At 33.0% G+C, this 26,191-nt stretch overlaps 2 long non-coding RNA genes across 3 annotated transcripts in view; one reads left to right on the top strand and one right to left on the bottom strand.

Annotated features, from left to right (window-relative positions):
- Positions 1–5,720: 5,720 nt before the first annotated feature.
- LOC127738717 (uncharacterized) lies at positions 5,721–25,183 on the bottom strand. Its single transcript, XR_008000146.1, has 2 exons — positions 24,542–25,183; positions 5,721–6,063 (listed from the first exon to the last, which is right to left on the bottom strand). It is a non-coding gene; the product is annotated as an uncharacterized LOC127738717 (long non-coding RNA).
- LOC127738714 (uncharacterized) overlaps positions 21,792–26,191 on the top strand; it is a 39,724-nt gene continuing 35,324 nt past the window's right edge. Inside the window, exon 1 of one of the 2 annotated variants that reach the window (XR_008000143.1) lies at positions 21,792–22,131. This is a non-coding gene — a long non-coding RNA (uncharacterized LOC127738714). The remainder of the gene's footprint in view (positions 22,132–26,191) is intronic. The other variant, XR_008000142.1, reaches the window with a different exon arrangement.

Consider the following 26,191-nt stretch of genomic DNA (forward strand, 5'->3'; position numbering starts at 1 on the left):
TCAGTTAACTGCTAACCTTCAAAATGATATTTATGTAATTGAAAACTGGTGTTCGCAAAATTGTATGAAACAAAATGCCAAAAAATGTAAATCAATGATTATTGGTTCAAAACAGAGGCTTTATTCAACTGGGAACAGTTTAGATATCAATATTTCAGATGAACAAATATATAATGTAGATTGTGAAAAACTTCTTGGTTTATATATAGACAAGAACCTAAATTGGAATGAGCAAATAGATAAAATGTCAAGTACAATATCAAATAGAATCAACTTATTACAAAAGATAAGAAAATATTTACCTATGCATATATGTATTATTTATTTTAATGCTAATATTCTGCCATTGTTTGATTATTGTTGCAATATATGGGGAAGTTGTTATGAAACTGGAATAAATTAACTAGCTGTCAGTAACTGCGAGTACTCTCAGATCTGTACTAAGTGTCTTTTTGTTGTTTGAAGGTACGGGTGCCCGGCCACGTCCACTTCTAATTGTGGTGTTTGAGTTGAGCCTCTTTCAACTGATTTTTATAGTTCGTTCTTGTGTTGTACTGTTGCACCACTGTCCCAGGTTAGAGGGAGGGTTGGGATCCCGCTGGCATGTTTGACCCCACCACATTCTGTGTGTGTGTGCCTGTCCCAAGTTAGGAACCTGTAATTCAGTGGTTGTCTTTTGTTTTTATGTTACATATTTGTTTTTCGTTCATTTTTTGTACATAGGTTGGGCCGTTGGTTTTCTCGTTTGATTTGTTTTGCATTGTCATTTCGGGGCCTTTTATAGCTGACTGTGCGGTATGGGCTTTGCTCATTGTTGGGGGCCGTACGGTGATCTATAGTTGTTAATTTCTGTGTTATTTGGTCTCTTGCGGAGAGTTGTCTCATTGGCAATCATACCACATCTTCTTTTTTATAATTAATAAGTTATTAAAGAAATCTGCTAGGGTTATAGTAGAAGCTGACATAATGACATCCTCCAGTTTATTGTTTAATAGTTTAAACTGGTTAAATGTGGAAAAACGCATTCAATATCAAAAGGCAATACTTGTATTTAAATCATTAAATGATATGGTTCCTAACTATTTACAAGAAAACTTTCATTTTACCGATAATCAAAATTATAATTTATGTTCAGCTAATGTAAAACTTAAATCTTCAAAAGCCAAAAACAAACTTTTTGAAGAAAACATTTGCATATTCTGGTTCTCAAATATGGAACAGTTTACCAAATGAAATAAAAAATGAGTAATACACTTGTATCTTTTAAAACAAGATGTTACAAATTTTTCATTAATTGTGCAAATTAATATGCTTTTTCATTATTATCTAGATTGTATATTGTGTATAATATGTCATTTTAATATTGTATGAACTTATAAATATGTTAATATTATTTTGAGGACTCTCAGGAAGATTAGTTTTAACTAATGGGATTATCCACTTGAAATAAAGATTATTTATTTATTTATTTTACAAGTTTGATCGTTTATATAAATATACATTGTTAATTTCCATTGTGAAGTGCAATGTAGGCGTACATATAATAATAATTTTGCAGCTGATATAATAGTTTTAGGTAAATAAAGTGAAGAAAAACTACGGTTTCTTATTGGTGCATTCTGAATAAAATTCGGATCTATCATAACTTTCATTCGTATACACCTCTATGTCTTGCATTGTTATGGACATAATATTCAATTTCATGTATGATAATATATAGTATCAACATATGCTAATCTTACTTCAAGCATACGGATTCATTTCATCTCTATGGGTAGCAGATTCTGCTTAACAAATTTTATTGGTTTTAAAAAATATCGGATGCCTATATAATTCTTTCATTGCCTTTTGTAGTTGAGAGGTTTTTTTATTCAATTAACAACTATTATTTTTGTATACAGGATATTTTAAAAATGTGTTGGCGGATTATACAAAATAAATGGAGAATGTGTCCCCATGGACACAGATGATGCCCCTGCTTGCATACAACATTATAAAGGGACATAACTCAAGAACAATAAAAGTAGCGCTACCCAAATTTGTACTTGATCTTAGTTTTGTGGTAATAAGTATTGTGTATAGGTTTCATGTTTGGTTGGGGCAAACTTAAGTTACAGAACGGAAACTAAAAATTTTGCAATTTTTCGATTTATAAAGGGGCATCACTCAATAATGGTTAAAGTGACACTACCCAAATTCAACTTGATCTGTGTTTTATCAGTGGAAGGCAAAATTAAACATTGCATTGTATAAAGCATTAATTGTAGTTGATTCAACTATAATCATGGACAAAGGAAGATAACTCCAATTTTATTAAAATGCTCCGCTAGCTTGATACGACCGCAGAGGTCGAACCCTGAACAGTTGGGGCAAGTATGGACACAACATTCAAGCTTGATACAGCACTGAATTTGGATTGTAATTAAATATTTGACACAGCATAGGTTTCTGACACAGAATGAATGTGGTCTAAGAACTTAAAAAATTTTAATTTACCTATTCAAACCATATCATTATTATTTGCTTTTATATATAAATCAGAAATAACCAATTTAAAATGGAAAATTATAAAGAAAAAAAAGGAAAAAAAAATCCCCCCCCCCAAATTTTTTGAACCCTCTTATGATTCATCACCCCCAAACTCAATCCCATCTTTCCCTTTGTGGTATGGTACCTTGCAGTACAATTTCAGAGAGATCCATACACTTGAACACAAGTTATTGTCTGGAAACTAGAAAAATGCTTGTTTTTTGGCCCCTTTTTGGCCTCAATTTCCTAAACGTTTAGGGCAATTACCCCCAAACTCAAACCCAGCTTTCACTTTGTGATATGGAACATTGTAGAACAATTTCATAAAGATCCATACACTTACACACAAGTTATTGTCCTGAAACTAGAAAAATGCATTTTTTTTGCCCCCTAATTCCTAAAATTTGGAGGCAATTACCCCCAAAATCAATCCCAGCCTTCCCTTTGTGGTATGGTACCTTGCAGTACAATTTCAGAGAGATCCATACACTTGAACACAAGTTATTGTCTGGAAACTAGAATCAAAGAGCTGAAAGCTCTGAGGAAAAATGACGCCACTGTCTCTAATATTGTGATATTTTTTATGCAAGTCTTGATTTTCACATACCGTAATTAGTTTAACATTCCAACATGTCTCGTAAGCGTATAATTGATATTCGTATATGTGTGTGTTATGTGAAGATGACAACTGGCTGTTTTTTTAGTATAAATGTATAGGTCAAGACTACCTGAATGATCTACAGTATCCAATGACTACTGGCTGTTTTTTTCTATAAATAAATAGGTCAAGACTACCAGAATGATCTACAATATCCAATGACTACTGGCTGTTCTTTTGTACTAATAAATAGGTCAAGACTATTTGAATGATCTACAATATCCAATGACTACTGGCTGTTCTTTTGTACATATAAATAAAGACTACCTGAATGATCTAAAGTATTCTAAGTAATGTGATTTTTGTCTTACAATTACATTTTTCTAAATCAAGAATATAGACTACTAGCATCCTTTTCAAACCAAATGATTATGAAGAGCCTGTTGTTATCAAGCTCTTATACCCCACATACTCATTAAATAAGTTACTAGTGACCTAGTTATTTCTGTTACTTGAAGCAAATTATATTTCTGTAGATTTAGACAATAGTATAATATTGTTTTACTAGTTTTATTTCACCTTGAAGATTAGACAAATAGGGATACTCCTTTGATTTTTTATTTCATGTCAGTCAGGTCGCTTTATATGAAACTTGAAACCACTTCTCTGCCATATTGTTATTTCATAACAACTCTGCCCTTGACCATGTTGACCCATGTAATTGATATTCATTCTTTAACCATATATCATAGTCAGTTAGTTTTTGATTTTGCACTCCCACACCACCTTTCAGGCCAAATGTCTGTCTCCATTTAAGTTAATGACATTGAACAATCATGGTATTAAACACAATTTCAATAGTGATAATGCTGTTCTAGTAGGTCACCATATATTCAACTTGGGACGCATTCCAGTTATTGAAATTTGTGTCAGATTAGAACAATGATCTAGACCTTTAGGAATGGATCTTACAATTTAATATGGAGCCATAGTATGGGACCCCAACACGGTAACAAAAAAAAACAAGCTTGAAAGGATACAACGTCAAGCGGCAAAATCTATCACCAGAAATTACAAGTCAAGAGAGGATGGACGGGATACGTCTCTAAAATGCTTGCCTAACTGGAACTACAACAAGATCTCCAGACAAGACGAACAAGGAGTTGAAGCCAGAAGTTAATATTTATGTAAAAAGTAGTTGAGGGGCTGATTCCCGCTATTGAACCATACTGTCATTCTATAATATTATTGCGTAAGTATTTCTGTATTGTCCTTGTTATTGGTCCATGTCTTGGTGTATTGGTCTGAGGCGAAGCCGAAGGCCAATACTGCTGGCCGAGGACCAACAATAAGGCCAATACAGAAATACATGTAATAGTATCTTTATTAATTAACTGCAGTGTTACAATATTTTTTTATTTCATTTCACAAGAGATAAACATTTTTACCTTGAAGTGGAACTATCCAAATCTCAGTTTCTTTTTATAAGATGCAATATCTAATGATTTGGTGCCGTTTCCATGTATCTTCAGCCTTTTCTCATCTGATGAATTTTTCTACCCTTTCCAGTCACTATAAAGTGTTACAACTTTAATTTAGACACAACACATAAATAGTAATTGGAAAGGTACTGCCATTGCATGTGTAATGCAAATATATTTAAAAAAAAAAATAATGTAAGAGTTGAAATTGATACAACTATCCATAAGCCAATTGACCAAAGAACGAAGATTTGCGCAGAATGCATATGCCTGGTTCGGGTTTAAAAATAAAAGACCGTTTACAAAACATGAGAAGCGAAAGTAAACAGTAAAAATCGATTTGTACCATCGACATGATGAAATTATGAGGTCGTCAAGAAATGAACTTTGTGATAATTTACTCGTTCCCCAAACCTGAAATAATTCCATCGTCTACTTTCAAAATGCTTTTCAAATGAATGGGACCGTCTTTAACATAACATATATGCCATACTGAACGTTTCAGCTTGTTTATGGTGAGTAAATAAGAACTGCGTCGTACAAACAACTGTTTACTTTCAGTTTGAGTTTTATCGTGACTTACGATCTAAAAACTAGAGACGTTCCGAAATCCTGTTTTGGCCGGATCAGAACTCGGCCAATACGGAAAAAAAATCTGTATTGGCCGAGTTGACATCTTATATTGCATATGCAGTTTTCATCATATTAAGTACAATAACAGTGTAGTTAATTAATAATGATACAGTTACAGACTCTGCTGCTATAACTTTGTAAACAAAGATTCATACGCACCGCGTGGGTATAACCGTATTACTAATTTCCGATTATTAAAATCTTCGTAAATCTGGATAAAGACCAGTTTCTATCCAATGAATATCAAGATGATTCCGATTATTACTTTTTTAATGATTGTAAAGTTGAAATGGCATGAAAGGCTGACATTATTTAGGAGAACTATTTTGTCTAGCGATTGCTGATCATTGGAGGGTAAAAAGTCCAACACCATAACAAAACGGATCTATTTATCATGTATACATACCGATTGTTTACGATTGTAAGACATGTGCATAAAAGTCAAAGCTCGAATAAATATGAAAAATATAACAAAGGGATAGCTCCAAATACCATTTAATAACAAAAAACATATGGACAGTTCAAGATATCTTTTTGGTAAATAAAATAACGTATGTAAACTGGTTCCCGTCCGACTACAACACTTTGTTCGAGTGTAGCGAAATACAATCAGATTCCAGTCAGAATGTTAAATAGTAAATATGAAACCGAGTGCGGTAGGCGGAGGCATAATCAACTTCCGTTAGTTCTGGTCAATGGTATCGGAAACATGCCGCTGATAGCGTCATTTTCCAAAAATGCTTATTTTTGGCCCCTTATTCCTAAACGTTTTCGGCAAATACCCCCAAACTCAATTCCAGCTTTCCCTTTGTGATATGGAACCTTGTAGTACAATTTCATAAAGATCCATACACTTACACACAAGTTATTGTCATGAAACTAGAAAAATGCTTGTTTTTTGCCCCTTTTTTTGCCCCTAATTCCTAAAATTTGGAGGCAATTACCCCCATAATCAATCCCAGCATTCCATTTGTGATATGAAACCTTGTGGTACAATTTCAGAGAGATCCATACACTAACACACAAGTTATGTCTGGAAGTTACAAAAATGCTTATTTTTGGCCCCTAATTCCTTAACTGTTGGTACCATAACCCCCAAAATCAATCCCAACCTTCCTTTTGTGGTATTGAACCTTATGGTAAAATTTCATAGAGATCCATTCACTTAAACTAAAGTTAGAGTGCGAAAACCAATGTGTCTTCGGACGACGACGCCAACGTCATACCAATATATGACAGCAAAATTTCTTTGCGGTCGTATAAAAATTACTTGAACAATGGCATCATTAATATTTTTGGAAAAAAATGAAAAATTGCTATTGTAAAGGGCATAACTCTAGAACAGTAAAAGTAACGCCACCATAATTCAAACTTGATCTGTGTATTGTGGTGATAAGCATTGTTTATAAGTTTCATAACATTTGGTTGAGGCAAACTAAAGTCAGAGAACGTAAATGAAAATTTTTGCAATTTTTCCATTTATAAAGGGGCATAACTCTAGAAAGGTTAAAGTGACGCCACCAAAATTCAAACTTGATCTGTGTTTTGTGGTAATAAGCATTGTATATAAGTTGGTTGAGGCAAACTTAAATTAGAGAACGGAAACCAAATTTGGGACGTACGGACGTACGTACAGACGGACAAGGGTAAAACTAAATGCCCCCTCCGCTTTGGCAGGGGCATAAAAATATGGAAATAGCATATCCATCTTTGCAGGATGCTGATATGGCTTTATAAAGTTCCATATTGAACACACCATCATTTGGATGCTGGCATCTAACATAAATATAGACTTTGATATACCTTTTGTTTGGATGATGGCATCCCAATTACATGTATATGCATGCAGACTCAACTTTCTCTTTGGATGATGCCATCCCATGAAAAAAATTGGATGTTCATCCTTAATCTCAGGGATGCTGGAATCCCAGTTGTAAGTAAAAGTTGTCTCAACACATTATAAATTGAATGCTGACAGTCATTTCCTTTGGATGCTGGCATCTGTTTCTGTGAAAGCTGGTGGCTGTTTTGTTTAAAGGCTGACATCTTTGCATTATATGTTTCTTTATATATTTGATCAGGTGACTTAAGTTTAATCGCTCAATTGAAAAGTCTTTTATCTTTTAAAAAAAAATTCACATATTTGGTGTTTGTTTATTATTTACAGTATATAAAAAATATATAGGAAAAGCACATAAATCTAAAACTGGTTACTATTATTGTGAGGAATTACAAAAATACAAATAAAACGAAACAGTAATATACAATATTATATTGTATTAAAGAGTGTTTGGGGTTACCAGGTTACTGAAAGTGAGCTTAACCTCATAGCCTGCTGAAATGATATCATAGACATACACTCTACTGTTCAGATTGGTGACTGCACTTTATTAAGGTGCTTCATATGAAGTCTGTAAGCCTGCGTTATAATTTTGTGTCTATGACAAACCCCCATTTTTAATTAAACTATATATTGGCATTCAATATATAAGATATCATAAGGCGATCTGTCTTCCCTAGTTGCCTGCATACAATAATACAGTACTGGTTTAATAACAATGCAAAATCTTTTAAATTTTTATTTTAATTATCAGTACTGGTCTCTTTCATCTGTACGTACTGGATATTGTCAATATCACTGGACTTGCTATATGCACATCATGTCATGATCTGTTTTCATTTCACAAGGAGATCTGTTTTCCCCAGTTGCCTACATACAATAATACATGTCATGCATGTACCACTTTGATAACAATGCAAAATCTTTTAAATTTTAATTTTAATGATACGTACTGGATATTGCCAATATCACTGGACTTGCTGTATGCAACTTCCCATGTGTAGGCACATCATGTCATGATCTACTTTCATTTCAATCACAAAACTTACATTTTCTGTATTACGATCATTGTTAAGCTTTTTTCTGTATTCAATATTTATCAATCATCTAATAAAATCGGTTACATGAACTAGAGCTTTCTAACTTTCTTTTATCATTTATTACTTATCTGAAATCAGCTGGAATCGCAAATGATCATAATGATCTGGTGCTGTTTGGATGTTTTGTCGCCTAAACTCAACCTGTCCAGTAACTATAAAGTGTTACGATACATAAGACACAACACATGAATAGTAACCGGAAAGGTACAGCCACTGCTTAAGAAACACTGAAACGAGAAATGAAAACAGTATAGTTTTTAATACAGATAAATATTCTGACCAATATAAATGTTTAAAGAAATTGCTTAAAATGAGTTTCCTGTTGCTTACATCTTTCATTCAGGACAATTTGGGCTCATATTTGTCTCTAAGGCAATTATACCACATCTCCTTAGTTTTACATTCACAGTAAAATATAAACTGGCCTCAAACAATCAATGATTCTATATTCTTCATATAAAATCTTGCAAATATATGAAAGATTGTCAACAATAAATTTTTGTTGTAACATCACAATACTTTCAAAGTAGATATTCATGTAGAATATAGTGTTAAAAATATATTGCTTTCCTCCCAATGTTCAAAATGACTACTCGTGGTTGCAAAAAAAAACTACTTACACCCTCCCATCCTTTTCCACCTCCAAGAAAATGCATGATTGTTTGAAGAAAACCTCCATTTAAACTTCACTTTACCAAAGATTTCCATACCAAGCCTGGTGCTTCTGCGTAGTCACAGATAAATCTATTAAAAAAAAAAAATCTGAACCACTAATTAAATCGAATTATAATTTAATATAACCCTAGTCCTAAAACACAAACATTGTGTGGCGATATTTACATTTTCTTTAATTTTTTTGTATTTTCTTTTTCATTCATTTTTCTATTTGCTATTTTCAACTTTTATAATCAAGCTGTAACAAGCTTCAAAATTAAAAAAAAAGCAAGAAATGAAAATATCAGCTTTAAAGAGGCATGAGCTACGAGATATGGTTTAAAAATACTTTTCCATTTTGTTCAATCATTAATCATTGTTAATGAAAGTGAAATAGCGAAATGATAATTCGCTTTTAGCAGCCAGTTTGATTCAATTTTGTCAAAATAAGCTAAGAAACATCGCTGATTAATTATTCACTTGCAAGTGAATAATTCGACCTCATTAAATCCATTTTTATGTGACCTTCAATAAAACCCCTTAGCTAGAGATTGATTAGACATAAACTAGGCATGTTCAGCTAATAAAAGGAAAAGAATGTCAACATTGAAACTCAAAAAGTGAAACAAAACTAAACCATTTGGTTGACCGATTCAATCAACAAAAACTCATTCTTATACAGGAAAAAACGATGATTAACATAGTTTTTTAACCTACAATTTGAAATCAAACAGACCAAGAAAAATCCAGTTGTACGTGTTTACTATCTATTTGTATCTGTGTTTATGTTATATCAGGTTACATGACCGTCGGCAGTCTTGGAGGTCACCTCGATGGTTAATTAGAGGCGTCTAGACTAAAATACACACGAAATTCTGATACATATTATCGAGTTCCTATATTGCAAATTGTATATTTAAGACTTTTTTTAAATTGGGATATAAGTTTTAGTATGTTATAAATCAAATATGAGAATTTGAGTCATATTGGTGAACATGAATTTGACAGTTAATGCCCCTTTAAAAACACTAAATAACTAGATATCATTGAGATGGGAGCCATCTCTGTGGGCCCCGCTGTGAATAATGTGTGGTAAAAAATTTATATCTTTATCATTGGACATGGGGTTGTCAACTGAAACCGAAGTTTATGACCTTGACCTTTGACCTAGGAAGTTGTACATAAATTATGACACACCCTCTGGTGTTGGTTTATATACATGTCAAGTATAAACTTTGAAATCATAACGGTTCTCAAGATATAGAGCAGACATGATCTTTACCATAGGACAGGGGGTTGTCAACTAAAACCAAAGTTCTTGACCTTGACCTTTGACCTAGGAAGTTGTACATACATTATGACACACCCTCTGGTGTTGGTTAATATACATGTCAAGTATAAACTTTGAAATCATAACAGTTCTCAAGATATAGAGCGGACATGATCTTTACCATAGGACATGGGGTTGTCAACTAAAACCAAAGTTTTTGACCTTGACCTTTGACCTAGGAAAATGTACATACATTATGACACACCCTCTTGTTTTGGTTAATATACATGTCAAGTATAAACTTTGAAATCATAACGGTTCTCAAGATATAGAGTGGACACGATCTTTACCATAGGACATGGGGTTGGCAACTAAAACCAAAGTTTTTGACCTTGACCTTTGACCTAGGAAGTTGTACATACATTATGACACACCCTCTGGTGTTGGTTAATATACATGTCAAGTATAAACTTTGAAATCATAACGGTTCTCTATTTGTATAGAGCGGACACAATTTGTTAAGGACGGACGGACGGACAGACGGAGGGATGGACAGACTGATCACAATAGGGCGTCCGCCATTCGGCGGGGCCCTAATGAAAAGATGACGCATATATATAGGACTAGCTTGACCCATAAAAACATGTAGCAAATTAATTTCTTCAAGTACAAAAATATATGTATTAAGTAAATTTTATTTTAAGTGATAAATCTATATGTGCTCCTTTCTTAAACATTATTTACATAGTATTCATAGTGACATTCACCCTTTAATATTCATACATGACAATGCAGTAAGGATTTTGCTCATTGTTGAAGACCGTACGCGGTACCCTATAGTTGTTAACTTCAATGACATATGGTCTCAGGCTGGTGGAGAGTTGTCTCATTGGCAATCATACCACATCTTCTTATTATTATATATGCTGTAGCTCTGGTTCCTTAACTGATTTAGGTCCTTTTCAACATTTGTATTAGCTGTGGAATCGCAGTGACGGATCCAGGGGGGTGGGTGGAACCCCCCTTTTTTTTTGACGGTCAATGCATTTGAATGAGGACATAAAGTTGGAACCCCCTTTTAAAAATGGCTGGATCCACCCCTGAATCATGACACATATGATCTTTGTGATTTGATTCGACCCTCAGTTTTAATGATATGAACTATTAAATCAACCAACTTGCTAGATGAGCACAGTATTATCAGACTTTAAGGTAAGCCTCTATAGTAACAGGTGAAAATGAATGTTATGTCAGATAAATCCCCCCCTTCCCCCACAAAGAATTTCAAATACTTGTTCCCTTCAGACCCGTGCAATTAAGATGCGAACAACATATTCAACTTTCTGGTAAACTGGATAGACCTTATCGCTATTTGTCTGTCATTTCTGGACATCACAAAGGTTCCCGTAAAATTTTGACTTCACAATACAAAATGTCTGACGCCAAAAAGGAAAAGTGATTGTTGTATGGCGTCAATACTTCAAGTGTTCTGATATTCAATTAGCGATATGGTCTATTGTCTCCTGGTACGAGGAAAATTCTCCCTTAAATTACAAACCCGAAAATCAGTAATTCATGGAATTTCTTTTGGTTTATATGGCTTTTTTTTGTGAGGCATTTTTTTCAGGGCAAATTCAGTCTTTGAAAAGCTTCTTGACTTTCTAGACCGAAAATCAATCTTAAATCAAATTTCTTATACTTTACATTGCCTGTATTAAAATTAAAACTTGTAAGGCCTCTTACCAGTGATGAAATTTACTGGTGTAGGTTATATGGCTAGTGGTGAACAAAATAATTTAACTGACCAATTTTTATATTGGCCATGGCAGTAGGGCTTGTTGTTAATCGTAATTAGAGACATAGTCTTGGTGGGGTGTCATGTGCATCAGATTTTTGTCAAATCTATTTATTTCTCTGCAGAACAGCTTAATCCCACATATTTGCATGATAGGATACATATTTTTAAAATATATGAAAAGGGAAATGGATGGCCCAGATGCTCACCGCTACTACAAAAGGATCGAAGTGCTATATGCACATATCATTGGCCAAATTAACGACATGTCCTAATCAGTGTTTTTAAAACTTCTCAGAAAAATATTGACTGAAATGAGGAATGAGTAGTGAAAAATAAATGAAAACGGAACGACTCTGATTACAAAAACGGATGTTAGATATACTGTAGATTTGGGTTGATATAAATATAAACAATGTTATATTTTTGTCCAGTTTCCCAGGTTAAATAATTAAAATAAGAAGGTATTCACCTTACAGCTTTATTTTCCGGCGATGCTGAAATATATAAATGATATAAAACAGGATAAGCGTCTTGGACCTACTTTATCTCTTTATTCGGATACTTGCGGTTATCTTCTCAAAGTTCAACAGGAATATAAGAAAAGAACCCGGATAGAACCAAGAAGTTGGGTTTCTATAACCAAACAACCCGGATGTTGAACCAGTTACCATGTCCTAATTTGGTGTAGATAAAACTTCGAGAAAAATATAGAGGGAAATAAGGGATGAGTGGTAAAAAATAAATGAAACTGACAGTTTCTTACCGACTGATTTGATGCAAATACATGAAAACTGAACCGATAATCTGTCCTGCTTTATAAACTATTGATGTCATGCAACAATCATTTTTCAATTGTGGCATCAGATATTTTGTATTGTGACATCAAAATTTTACAGGAACCTGGGTGATGTCCAGTAATGGCAGACAAATAAAAATAAGGTGTATAGGAAAACATGACCTAACACCTCGTTCATATAAGATGCAAATACATGGAAGCTGAATGGTTGAATGTGTTCAATATGAAAATAATAGTTAAAATGTCAAAATCACAAAACAGCCGTTGGACTATGAGTATGACTTTTGAGCAAATTTGGAGGGAAATGGGGAGTAGAGGGGGTCAAATAGTGTTCAAGGGAAGCAAATGCTCTTTAAATTATTCGTGTTTCAAAAATTGAGGAAAAATTACAGGGAAAGTTGGGTCAAAAACAGCCGTTGGACTATGAGTATGACTTTTGAGCAAATTTGGAGGGAAATGGGGAGTAGAGGGGGTCAAATAGTGTTCAAGGGAAGCAAATGCTCTTTAAATTATTTGTGTTTCAAAATTTGAGGAAAAATTACAGGGAAAGTTGGGTCATCTTTTCAGACTTTAGTTAAATAATGACTAATGTACTTACCTTCTATAAATTCTATCCAGGATATACAAAAAAATCACAACTCAGAACAGGAACAATAACACTGTCTATTTTACTTTGACTACTGATCTGCAAACCTACAAACAGACACAAAAATATCATAAAATAGTGAAATATAAGATTGATTGCACTTTGTATGGATAATTCCCACACGTGTTACATGGGGAGCCGGTTTGTTTACAAAAAATAATGTCACGTGATCGCGCACTGACGTCACAAATTTGCATCGCCCTTACAATACACTACACAATTCACACATATATAACCCATTTATCATGCAAAGTGAATGTGATTGGTTGTCAAATAATACAAAAATATCGCATGTACAGTTAATGAAGAAATTAGTTCATCAAATAGAGAGAAGATTTTCACTCATGACACAAATCGACTGGGTTAACATTTCTGTCATCGGGGATAATTGATAAATGGGATTAAACTGACCGTCAAGAAGGTCTAGAGAACCACCTCTGGAGAACCTTAACATTGATAAGTAATACTTACCAAAATTACTCTATATTATTAAACGCTATTTAAATGAAATGTCAGACAGATTACGATAGAATACTGATGCAGGCAGTGATGCAGGTTATTTTGGCGCGAAAAATATTCTTACTCCTATTACTTGACGTAATAAAATTTGTATAGAATCAAATTTAACTAAAGTTCAGCGTAAACAAAAGTGAATATGCAGAAGCATGACAATATATTAATGATAAAATGTGTATATATTTCTGTAAAAGAAGTTGCCAGTATACTTCACTAAGAATTACATTTGAGCGCAAGGAGATCTCTATTTGTCAATTGGTTTATTAACCCCGGTTGAACCCGTGGTTGAAGTTCAACATGTTAACATATCAATGGAAATTTACCTAATTGCATTCGGAATTCTCATGACTTTTTATACCTTCAACGTATTTTGCATTCAGAATTCTCATGACTTTTTATACCTTCAACGTATTTTCCAAATCATTTATTTATTTAGTATATATTAACGGAAATTTACCTAATTGCATTCGGAATTCTCATGACTTTTGATACCTTCAACGTATTTTGCATTCAGAATTCTCATGACTTTTTATACCTTCAACGTATTTTCCAAATCATTTATTTATTTAGTATATTTATATATAATTTAAGAACATGTTCGCCCAACCTGTTCTTAATTTAAGGACAAGTAACATATTATAAGTTGGCAGTTGTTACTTAAAATGGTGTATACAGTTTCTGCAAGTCATAGAAACACAACTATTTTCATGACATGTCTTCAACTTAGAATTTTACACCATCTCCAAATCCAGAGTGATCACATAGATCCAGCTTGGCTGAATAAAAAAATGTGGTTACAGACAAGGGACATATAATGGATGAAAACATAAGGCATCTGTATACACGTGTGAAACACGCAGGTCTTCTACCTTTTGAAACCTGAAGCTTTATACAAATACTTTACGCCGCCAGATTGCAATTCCTATGTTTCACATTCTGCGACGAAAGGCATGTCAAAAATGATTTAATCTATTTAGACTGATTTTAAATGTACATGCTGCAACAATAAAGAAGTAAAATCTGGGGGAAAAAAACCTACTTTACAGTACCTGTTTTCAACTTTACTAACATAATTTAATAAGAACAAATAACTGTTATATTAGTAGGAAAAGGATAACTATATGCATTCACAGTAAGTGACTAAAGTATTGAGACATAAACTAATTTTAGCTGAAACATGTCAAGTATTGAAAGTGAATACCCTTTTTTTTGTCATTTTAAGATCAGAAACAACAAAACACTGCCTTCAAAAGCAAATGCATTTTCAATGTCTTCACATGTTTTAAAATTGATTTACATTTTAATGGGAGTTGATTGATGGAGTTGTTTTTTGCCTATTAGTCTTCCTCAGCTGTTCGTGATGTTTGTAGAATTGTTAAAGAAAATTGGAAGATAATCAACTGGTTTGTATTGTCAGTTCCACTCCATGTTATGTCTATTGATCAGCAAATGCAATAATACAACACATATTAACTTTAGAATATACTGTGTCTATAATGTTTGATCTACGAATGTATAATTTTTTGAGAAAAAATTATATGAATGCTGTTTGTAATTAAAGAACCTTAGTGAGCGCGCTCACATACCCCACGTCCTCACATTGTCATTGGAGAAATAAAATATGTGTAAGAAAAAAAAATTGAATCATAATTTCCTGTCAATATGCACATCTACATAGTATGTCCTTATTATCTACAAAGTTTCATGAAATTATGTTGTGTGGTTTCAGAGGAGTTGCGATGAAAAACTGTTGCAGAAGACATTGAAGCAAATAAGTTCAAAATGGCGTAACTCCTAGAAAAAATATTGAATCATAATTTCCTGTCGATATGCACATCTACATAGTATGACCTTATTATCTACAAAGTTTCATGAAATTCTGTTGTGTGGTTTCAGAGGAGTTGTGATGACAAACTGTTGCAGTAGTACATTGAAGCAAATAAGTTCAAAGGGGTGTAACTCCTAGAAAAAAAATTGAACCGTAATTTCCTGTCGATATGCACATCTACATAGTATGTCCTTATTATCTAAAAAGGTTTCATGAAATTCTGTTGTGTGGTATCAGAGGAGTTGCGATGACAAACTGTTGCAGTAGTACATTAAAGTAAATAAGTTCAAAGGGGCGTAACTCCTAGAAAAAAATTGAACCGTAATTTCCTGTCAATATGCACATCTACATAGTATGTCCTTATTATCTAAAAAGGTTTCATGAAATTCTGTTGTGTGGTATCAGAGGAGTTGCGATGACAAACTGTTGCATAGTACATTGAAGCAAATAAGTTCAAAGGGGCGTAAATTCCTAGAAAAAAAATTGAACCGTAATTTCCTGTCGATATGCACATTTACATAGTATATGTCCTTATTATCTAAAAAGGTTTCATGAAATTCTGTTGTGTGGTATCAGAGGAGTTGCGATGACAAACTGTTGCAGTAGTACATTAAAGTAAATAAGTTCAAAGGGGCGTAACTCCTAGAAAAAAAATTGAATCGCAATTTCCTGTCGATATGCACAACTACATAGTATATGTCCTTATTATCTAAAAAGGTTTCGTGAAATTCTGTTTTGTGGTTTGAGAGGAGTTGCGATGACAAGAAACAGGACTGACGGACTGACGGACGAACAGACGGACAGACGGACGGACGGACGGACGGAACTCGTTGCGTGGGGTATAAAAAGAGTATTAGATCTGATGTACTCCTAACTACCAGTATTTCTGATCATTACCAAATTAGGATTCAAGTGATGATAAATTGGTAACATGATACAATTTATACCGGTTGCAGCTGACTATTACATGCAATGGAACAGATTAATAACAAATACACTAAAAACTAGAAATTAAAACTTGGTAACAATAAACAAATTAGAAACTGAACAAAACCAACTTTGAACTTTCTACCAATTGAGCAGCAACTGCTGCTCTGAACGTTATAGCTCACCAAGTGGGTTGAAGTACAAAATTTGCCTGACCTGAGGCAAAATTATCTGGATAAGTAAGGATATGGGTTTTTCATAATTAACACATAATAAAACAACTTGCAAACACTATGTAAAATGGCATGTAATCGAAATTGAATAATGTAATAATTTATTTAAGAAAATTAAGTAAGAACGTATGATATTGAAGGTATACACAAATAACCATCTTATGCAACTGTAACATGTGAACCTATGAAGGTTGATAAAGTAGATATCACCAATTTGACCAAGAAATCAGATGAAATATTATGCTTTGAATATTTTTTTCAAAAAGGGACAAATACCGGTATTTACAAGGATTATGGCTCCACAGATTTTGTCTATTTCAACATGGTAGGCCCGTTAGAGAGAGACAATATCAGAACTGCACACTACTTAATGCCCTGATTATGTTAACCCAATGAAAAACTCTTCAGTACACATGTATTATGAACTGATTATTTTTAATGTGTCATAGATCTTTAACTTGCTTACTCTGTGAAACTCTACATTACAAAGATCTGGACTAATGTTTTATCATTCCTTATGGTGGCTCATAAATATTTAACCGAAATTATAATGCTCAATGGGTAAGATAAAAATTGTATGTATTGTGAAAGTTGAAGTTACTGCCTGTCATATCGTAAGAGTGATTGTGATTTATTGCTTGCTACTGAAAGGTAGTAAACAGGAAGTTGATTTGGGAACAGGAATACATTCTTTGATCATATCCTTTGTTAGTGTACTGCAAATGTGTATAGTTTCATCAACATACAAAAGCCTTAAGTAATGAATGAATTAAGGAAGACACCCATAATGCTGCAATAGTTTTGAAAGGATTCAAATGAATTCCTCATACTAATAAACAGTAAACATCTTGGTTGAGATGATAACAACAGTTGCTTACATCAACCATTTAAAGAAATGGCATGTATTTCATTCTAATCAGATGATGATAAAGATAATGATAATGATGATGATGAGAGGCTGGTTAAGGTTTAGTAGGAAATCAAATGCATATTCAGGATGATAACATTCCAAGGTTTTATGGATATACAACTTTATTATGAACCAGCATGCTGAGAGGGATTTAAATATGCTGTTCTTATGTTGTGCTTTGACACCACATGTCTGAGGTTAGGGGCGGGTTGTGCACCTGCAAACATGTTAAACATGGCAACATTTTGTATACATGGTATATGTCGTTTCTAAGCAAGAAGCCTGTTATTCAGTGATTGTCATTTAGGATGCTGTTTGCCATATTTGTTTTTCATTTGTTTTGGACAGAAATCAAGTTGATAGTTTTCTGATTTGTTTAACATTTGTCATTTTGGTACATTTTACAGCTTACAATGCGGTATGGGTATTGCTTATTGTTGAAAGACATTAGGTGAACTGTAGTTGTTGACTTCTACATAATTTGGTCTAAAGGGGAGAGTAGTCTCATTGGCAATAATACCACCTTTTTTTATTGTATATTATTAATATCTTAAGATAACAAAATTATACAAATCCACCAATATTTCAATATACATTATATTCCTTACCAGTAAAACCAAGTGGTTACCTCCTTCATTTACTGCTCCAATTATATGTTCATAACTGTACAAATCCATCTTTAAGAATGAAACAACCAGTGAACATATAAACTCTCAACCTACCATTTCTTTATCTCACATGTCGGATACATATTTTTTTTAATATTTTATGTACCTTGACAAAAGAGTTTAGTAAACTATCATGTTGATCACATTTGAAACACAATGTATACTGCTTTTTGAAAAAGCATAAAAAAAATGTATAATGAATTTATTGCATGTGGTACTTTTTCTGCAGTAAAAAAATAAACAATGAAACACAACATTAATAGATTACGTCACCATTAACAGAAGATGTGGTGTCATGAATCCCCCATGGTCCATGGGGGTCACCACTTGACAGTGTTAAACCAATTACAACGTGATAATTTACCCGCTGTGCGATAATAGACTTTTTTGTAGATTTTGTCCAGCTAATCATTCTCAAGGTCTTAAATTTCTGCCTACATATTGAATTTTTCAACATAACAGGAAACTAGAGGCTCTCAAGAGCCTGTGTTGCTCACCTGTATTTACTGATGCTTTGGAAATCATGTAAAATAAGGTTAAAATCATAATTAATAGTATTAGATATTATAATGATATCTAAGATAATAACAAATAAACTGCTTCGCTGAGCGCAGCTAGATACGCCCGCAGAGGTCCAACCCTGAACAGTTGGGGCAAAAATGGACACAATATTCAAGCTTGATTCAGGTCTGAATTTGGATTGTAATTAAATATTTGACATATTATACACAGGCAAATTTTGTTCACGTGAATTTCACGTGAGTCTCATTTCACGTGAAAGTCACGTAAAATTCACGTGAGTTTCACATGAATTTCACGTGAATTTTTGCTCACGTGAATATCACGTGAATTTTTCATGTGAATTTCACGTGAACAGTTTTCACGTGAAATTCACATGAAATTCACGTGAAACTCACATGATCTGACTTACGTGAATTTAACGTGAACTTGTTAACGTGAAACTCATGTGAAATTCATGTGAATTTCACATAAACTTTTTTTCACGTGAAATTCACGTGATCTCACTCACATGAAATTCACATGATTTGACTCACGTGAATTTCACATGATTTGACTCAGGTGAATTTCACATGATCTGACTAACGTGAAATTCACGTGAAATTCATTTGATCTGACCAAGGCTAATTTTTTATATAATGTGCTTACGTGGTTGGTTTTGCACAAGATAAAATCACTGTTTAAAATAATTAAGTGTGTGCACTAATTATTGCCATTTTGACATAATCGCAAAAATGTAAAAATAATTATTGAAGAAGAATTAGAATAAGAATATAGATATTTTATTTGTTTGAAATACAAAAATTAACAAATTCTAACAAAATTTCACAATAAACATTTTAAAAACATACTCAGGAGAACATTTTTACTAGCACTTTAATATAATTTACATTAAAGGGGGACATATAACCATCAAATGATTAATATTTATCTTTTTATTTCGCATGAATTATCTCCCTTGATAGTGGATAAGATGCAACTACAAAAAGATCAGTGTTGGTTTTGAGTTGTATTTTCTATCACTGTTTATATTTATCTCTAGTAGAGCAATAATGGTAGAATTTGTATCTTTGATTTCAAATTCCTAAGATACTTAGAATATATTGATGGGCTAATATTGATTTATCAGTAATATTTCTATTTTCATTTATCAGTAAACTTAATTTCTTTCACACATTTAAAGTTTCCTTTATTTTTGTACTCTTATAAAATATGGGAGGTAACTCCAGCTTTTGAAATAGATTCCTGTTACTGTAATTAAGATCCTTTACTTTCCATAATTGCAAAGAAAAAAATTGATAATGAATATCACTTCAAAACCTGAGTTATCTCCCTTTTTTGCTGTGTATTAAACTTTTCCTCAAACTTATAAGTCAAGTGCAATTTTGAGCTTTGAACCACACATAAGATTAACAATAGGACATATGAATAAAAATAAGTAAGTGTGCTGAAAAGAATTTTATTGGGCCAAATGTTGTCAATAAATGTTAAATTGAATGTTTATCAAACATGTCAAAGTATACATATTGGAAGTGCAGTATATTTTTAAAACTGCTTTGCTATCAGAAATATGAAAAATGTTTGATTTAATATGATTATACAAAAGCGGTAAATGCTAACTACTCCCTCATCTAAAAAAAAGAAAGAAAAAAGAAAATATCTTCTTTCAGGGATTGTATGTGTATCAACTGGATTGCAATTTATGTGTTGGTACACTTCAAAATATTTTATAAACCTTTTTATAATGATCAAGATTTCTCAATTTTTCCTTTTGAGTTAATGAGTAGTCAGGGTTTGTCAATCAATGGGGAAAAAATTTTAAACTAAATATTAATTTTATAATTTCAGTAGTAACTAGGTAGGGATTTATTTAAATTTTATGTTGTGTTTTTTTTTTTACATTCAATGAGTCTATGGGAGTAACATTATGACTTAACAGTGCTTAATGAAAAATGACAAAAAAATCTTTAGGGTAGGCTATTATTAAGACTAAAAAGTAGGGTAGTTAGGGTAACTACATATATCATCTGCCCCCCCCCCCCCCCCCCCTTTTGTGGGAAAAATTTTGGTTGATTATATAGGGAATCACTGAAGCATGACTGGAGCCCCCCCCCCCCATGTTTAAGGTCAGTAAGTGCTCCCACCCTATGAAAAGTTCTAAATCCGCCAATGTATATTTTTATTTGGCTTATTAATAAGTATGTTTTAAGGAGAAAATTAAGGATTGTCTGAAATAATTTGTTAATTTATAGCGAATGGTTGGTTAAATTTACAACTTCGATAGATCTGATATTATTTATTAAAAAAAAAACTACAGTCTTGAAACATGAAAAACCAGGAATTTTACACCTAAAAATGCTGTATAATTTTCAAATATTTTTAATTATCTTTTAAAATTTATAGATAATAAACATATTTTAAGTCCTATATAGTGTCCCAGGCAAATGCATTAATGTGCTATGTATGTTATCGAAAATTATTGATTGACATTAAATTATTACCAGAAGCATTAAACTAATTTAAATAATGTCTCTAATATTATTTAGCTGTAATAAATGTGAGGGTATGATTGCCAATTAGACAGGCTGTTAATTGGATTAAACATATCGATATATTCTTCAACTAAATGAAATAACTTCATTGAAATTCTATCTAACAATATAGTTTATATTATATTAAAATATATCAAACAGTTTTAAGGGTTAAACTTTATGCTCTACTAAAGGGGTGCTCCTATGTAAATGATGCTTGTAAACAAACGAATTTGTTATTTGTTCATTTATATGTCTTACCAGAGACATATAATACAATATATATGTCTCTGGTCTTACTTAGTCAGGACTTTAAGCAGTAAATATCATTTTAAAAATGAATTGAGTCAGTAAAGTCGGGATGCTGATTATGCTAAGAAACACTGGATATTGGTCTATAATAGACTATTGAATGGGGAAACCAGCATGTACTATTTGCACATGGTCATGGATAACTATTCTTCGTGACGATATCCGGGACCGGAGGTCGGTTTTTAAAACGCTTGAATGATTCAGATGAATGATGCAAATTGAAGACGCCGGTAGCCAATTGCAACTGACAACAACTTGAACAAGTACTTGTTTCTGTTTATTTAACGAGACAAACACAATCAAGGAGTTATGAACGCATAGAAACTCGAGGAAATAAAACAGGTAACTCAAATAAATGATTTAATAGTGCAGAAATAAACAGAAATAGTGAGAATGTTTTTCAACTTTTCGTCTTTTGTCCTGATCAGTTCACAGTTGTAAAACTCCGTTTAAAATAAACACCTATTAGACACACACACATGTATACTCAAAAGTTGATACAAAACAAGAAAACTCGAAGAAAAAATTCCATCTTCGTCATCCAACTCATGGTTTGAAAAAATAATGTATGATTCTATGAATTGACCTCAGCTCCGGGCTCCTGTAGCCCTAGCTCCGGTTGATTATTTCTTTGTTCAGAGTCATTTAACCATATTGTAATCAGGTTACTAGGGCAAATAGAGGTATAAAAAAGAGAAATAGCTGTAGAGAAGGAGTTACGATTTTGTGTACCAGAGAAATGTACTTCAGAGATTTAAGATTATGCCACTGTATTGTGGAGCCTGCAGTTTTAATAGATGTTGTAAACTTATATTACTGTTACTTTGGATTTTGAATAATTCAGTAATGAGAATTGAACTTTTAATCAACTTTGTGTTTATGTTCACTGGCAAGACTTCGTTCAGACTACACCAGGATTCCATCAATCACGCTACCAGTTCTTTTCTAGGGTAATCCTGTAACACTGTAATCAGTGACACTGTGTACGAGTGAAAGGCACGACCTGAAACTAATACACTCAACAACACAGCACAAACACAAGGATACACACTTTAGTTGAAGTTGTATAACCAACTTTTCGTCACAGGTTATACTTTGAGAATTTACATGCAACTTTAAAAAAACAATTATTTCTGAAAATTGAAAAACATACATGCATGATTGAAATAGATAAAACCATGATAACAAATATTAAAATGTTTATTATCTGTTAAGAAAGAAAAGTTCATTATTTAAAGCCTTTATTTTAGCATTTTTTCAACAAAAATCAAATTGATAGCTGAATTATTGCATCAAAGGCAATAAAATGCTCCGCTGGGGCGCAGCTTGATACGACCGCAGAGGTCAAACCCTGAACAGTTGGGGCAAGTATGGACACAACATTCAAGCTTGATACAGCACTGAATTTGGATTGTAATTAAATATTTGACACAGCATAGGTTTCTGACACAGAATGAAAGTGGTCTAAGAACTTATAATTTTTTAATTTACCTATTCATACATGTGATGGACTGTGAAACTCAGATCAGGAGATTGGGAAATTTTGGTAAGGAGATTAGGACTCAGATCAGGAGGTTTTTAATCGACATAAATTTTGTCGTAAATGTAACCGTGTGCTGTAAAAATGGTCTTTTAAAGTGTGTTTTCTTCAACTTTCCATCCAATTTATTATGTTTATAGTACCCTTGTACTTATAAAGTTTCTCCATCCTTATATTTTACATGTTCAATCTCACATTTTTTTTTTTCAGTATGTTCTTTAAATTTTTTACTTCATATTCTATAAAACATTTATTGCAACCAGAACATTTGTTTAACTATCTGCAAATAGCTTTTGTTTGCATACTCAGAAAATCATTCTAACTGTAAATCAAGGGTCATAGTTATTATATAAATTTCAATTTAAGCCTTGAAAGGAAGTATAGAATCCTCAAATAATTTTCAAATTATTATTTTTTTATTTGTCCTAAGACATTTAAAATCATTTATTTACCATCCTTTTATGATTATTTGTTCAATTTATATTTTATTTATATTCTTTTAAAAATTTTCATTATTAAAAGGAAAGTAACTTAAAACAGGATAAATCAAGGGAAGTAACCCAATAAATACACAGTTTTTGTTACACAACGGCAGTTAGCCTGAGGTAAAAAATCATTGATTACCAGTATGTTTGACACCCAAGCTGACAAGTGAAGCCATATAATTATGCATGTTAATTGATTTACAGGTAAAATATAACTTCAGGTAATGTGAGTTACACCAGATGCCTGAGATGATATGTTGGGCAGAAATTTTTCATTCATGAAAAATTTCATACACGGGATTATAATTTTCCTGGTCAACCGGAGGTTGGGAGGAGACTCCTGAAAACAGGATTATTGTACTCCTGTCGGGAGGTTCACATGTATGCTATTCAAACCATATCATTATTATTTGCTATTATATATAAATCAGAAATAACCAATTTAAAATGGAAAATTTTAAAGAAAAAAAAAGGAAAAAAAAATCTTCCCCCCCAAATTTTTTGAACCCCCTTATGATTCATCGCCCCCACACTCAATCCCAGCTTTCCCTTTGTGGTATGGTACCTTGCAGTACAATTTTAGAGAGATCCATTCACTTGAACACAAGTTATTGTCTGGAAACTAGAAAAATGCTTGTTTTTTTGTCCCTTTTTGGCCCCTAATTCCTAAACGTTTAGGGCAATTACCCCCAAACTCCAACCCAGCTTTCCCTTTGTGATATGGAACCTTGCAGTAAAATTTCATAAAGATCCATACACTTACAAACAAGTTATTGTCCTGAAACTAGAAAAATGCTTGTTTTTTGCCCCTTTTTGGCCCCTAATTCCCAAAATTTGGAGGAAATTACCCCCAAAAATCAATCCCAGTATTCCCTTTGTGATATGGAACCTTGTGATACAATGTCAGAGAGATCCATACACTTACACACAAGTTATTGTCATGAAACTAGAAAAATGCTTGTTTTTTGCCCCTTTTTGGCCCCTAATTCCTAAAATTTGGAGGCAATTACCCCCAAAATCAATCCCAGCATTCCCTTTGTGATATGGAACCTTGTGGTACAATGTCAGAGAGATCCATATACTTACACACAAGTTATGTCTGGAAGTTACAACAATGCTTATTTTTGGCCCCTTTTTGGCCCCTAATTCCTTAACTGTTAGTACCATAACCCCCAAAATCAATCCCCACCTTCCTTTTGTCGTATTGATCCTTATGGTAAAATTTCATTGAGATCCATTCACTTAAACTAAAGTTAGAGTGCGAAAACTAATGTGTATTCGGACGACGACGCCGGACGACGACGACGACGACGCCAACGTCATACCAATATACGACCACAAAAATTTTTTTGCGGTCGTATAAAAAGCATGCTATTTAAATAAAGCAAAAGGTTCATTTATTTCAATTTTACTAATAATTAGATATAAACTAAAACTGTATGTTTAAAATGTTGGTAAAACTACAAATTGACAAAATTTCTTATTTGCAACATTTTTATACGACCGCAAACAATTTTTGCAGTCGTATATTGGTATGACGTTGGCGTTGTTGTCGTCCGAAGACACGTTGGTTTTCGCACAATAACTTTAGTTTAAGTGAATGGATCTCTATGAAATTTTACCATAACGTTCAATACCACAAAAGGAAGGTTGGGATTGATTTTGGGGGTTATGGTACCAAAAGTTAAGGAATTAGGGGCCAAAAATAAGCATTTTTTTTACATTGTACCACAAGGTTCCATATCACAGAGGGAATGCTGGGATTGAATTTGGAAGTAATTGCCTCAAAATTTTAGGAATTAGGGGCCAAAAAAGGGGCAAAAACAAGCATTTTTCTAATTTCATGACAATAACTTGTGTGTAAGTGTATGGATCTTTCTGAAATTGTATTACAAGGTTCCATATCACTATGGGAAAGCTGGAATTGAGTTTGGGGGTAATTGCCCTAAACGTTTAGGAATGAGGGCCAAAAATAAGCATTTTCTAGTTTCCAGATAATAACTTGTGTTCAAGTGTATGGATCACTCTGAAATTGTACTGCAAGGTACCATACCAGAAAGGGAAGGCTGGGATTGAGTTTGGGGGTGATAATTCATAAGGGGGTTCAAAAAATTTGGGGGGGGATTTTTTTTCGGTCCAAAATTAAACTTAGTTTGATTTTAACAAAAATTGAATTCTTGGGGTTCATTGATATGCTGAATCCAAACATGTATTTAGAGTTTTGATTTTGGGCCCAGTTTTCAAGTTGGTCCAAATTGGGGTCCAAAATTAAACTTAGTTTGATTTAAAAAAAAAATTGAATGTATGGGGGTTCTTTGATATGCTGAATCTAACCATGTATTTAGATTTTTGATTTTTGGGCCCCGTTATCAAATTG

Source organism: Mytilus californianus, unplaced genomic scaffold (genome assembly GCF_021869535.1).
Source record: "Mytilus californianus isolate M0D057914Y unplaced genomic scaffold, xbMytCali1.0.p SCAF_4, whole genome shotgun sequence".
Taxonomy (NCBI): domain Eukaryota; kingdom Metazoa; phylum Mollusca; class Bivalvia; order Mytilida; family Mytilidae; genus Mytilus; species Mytilus californianus.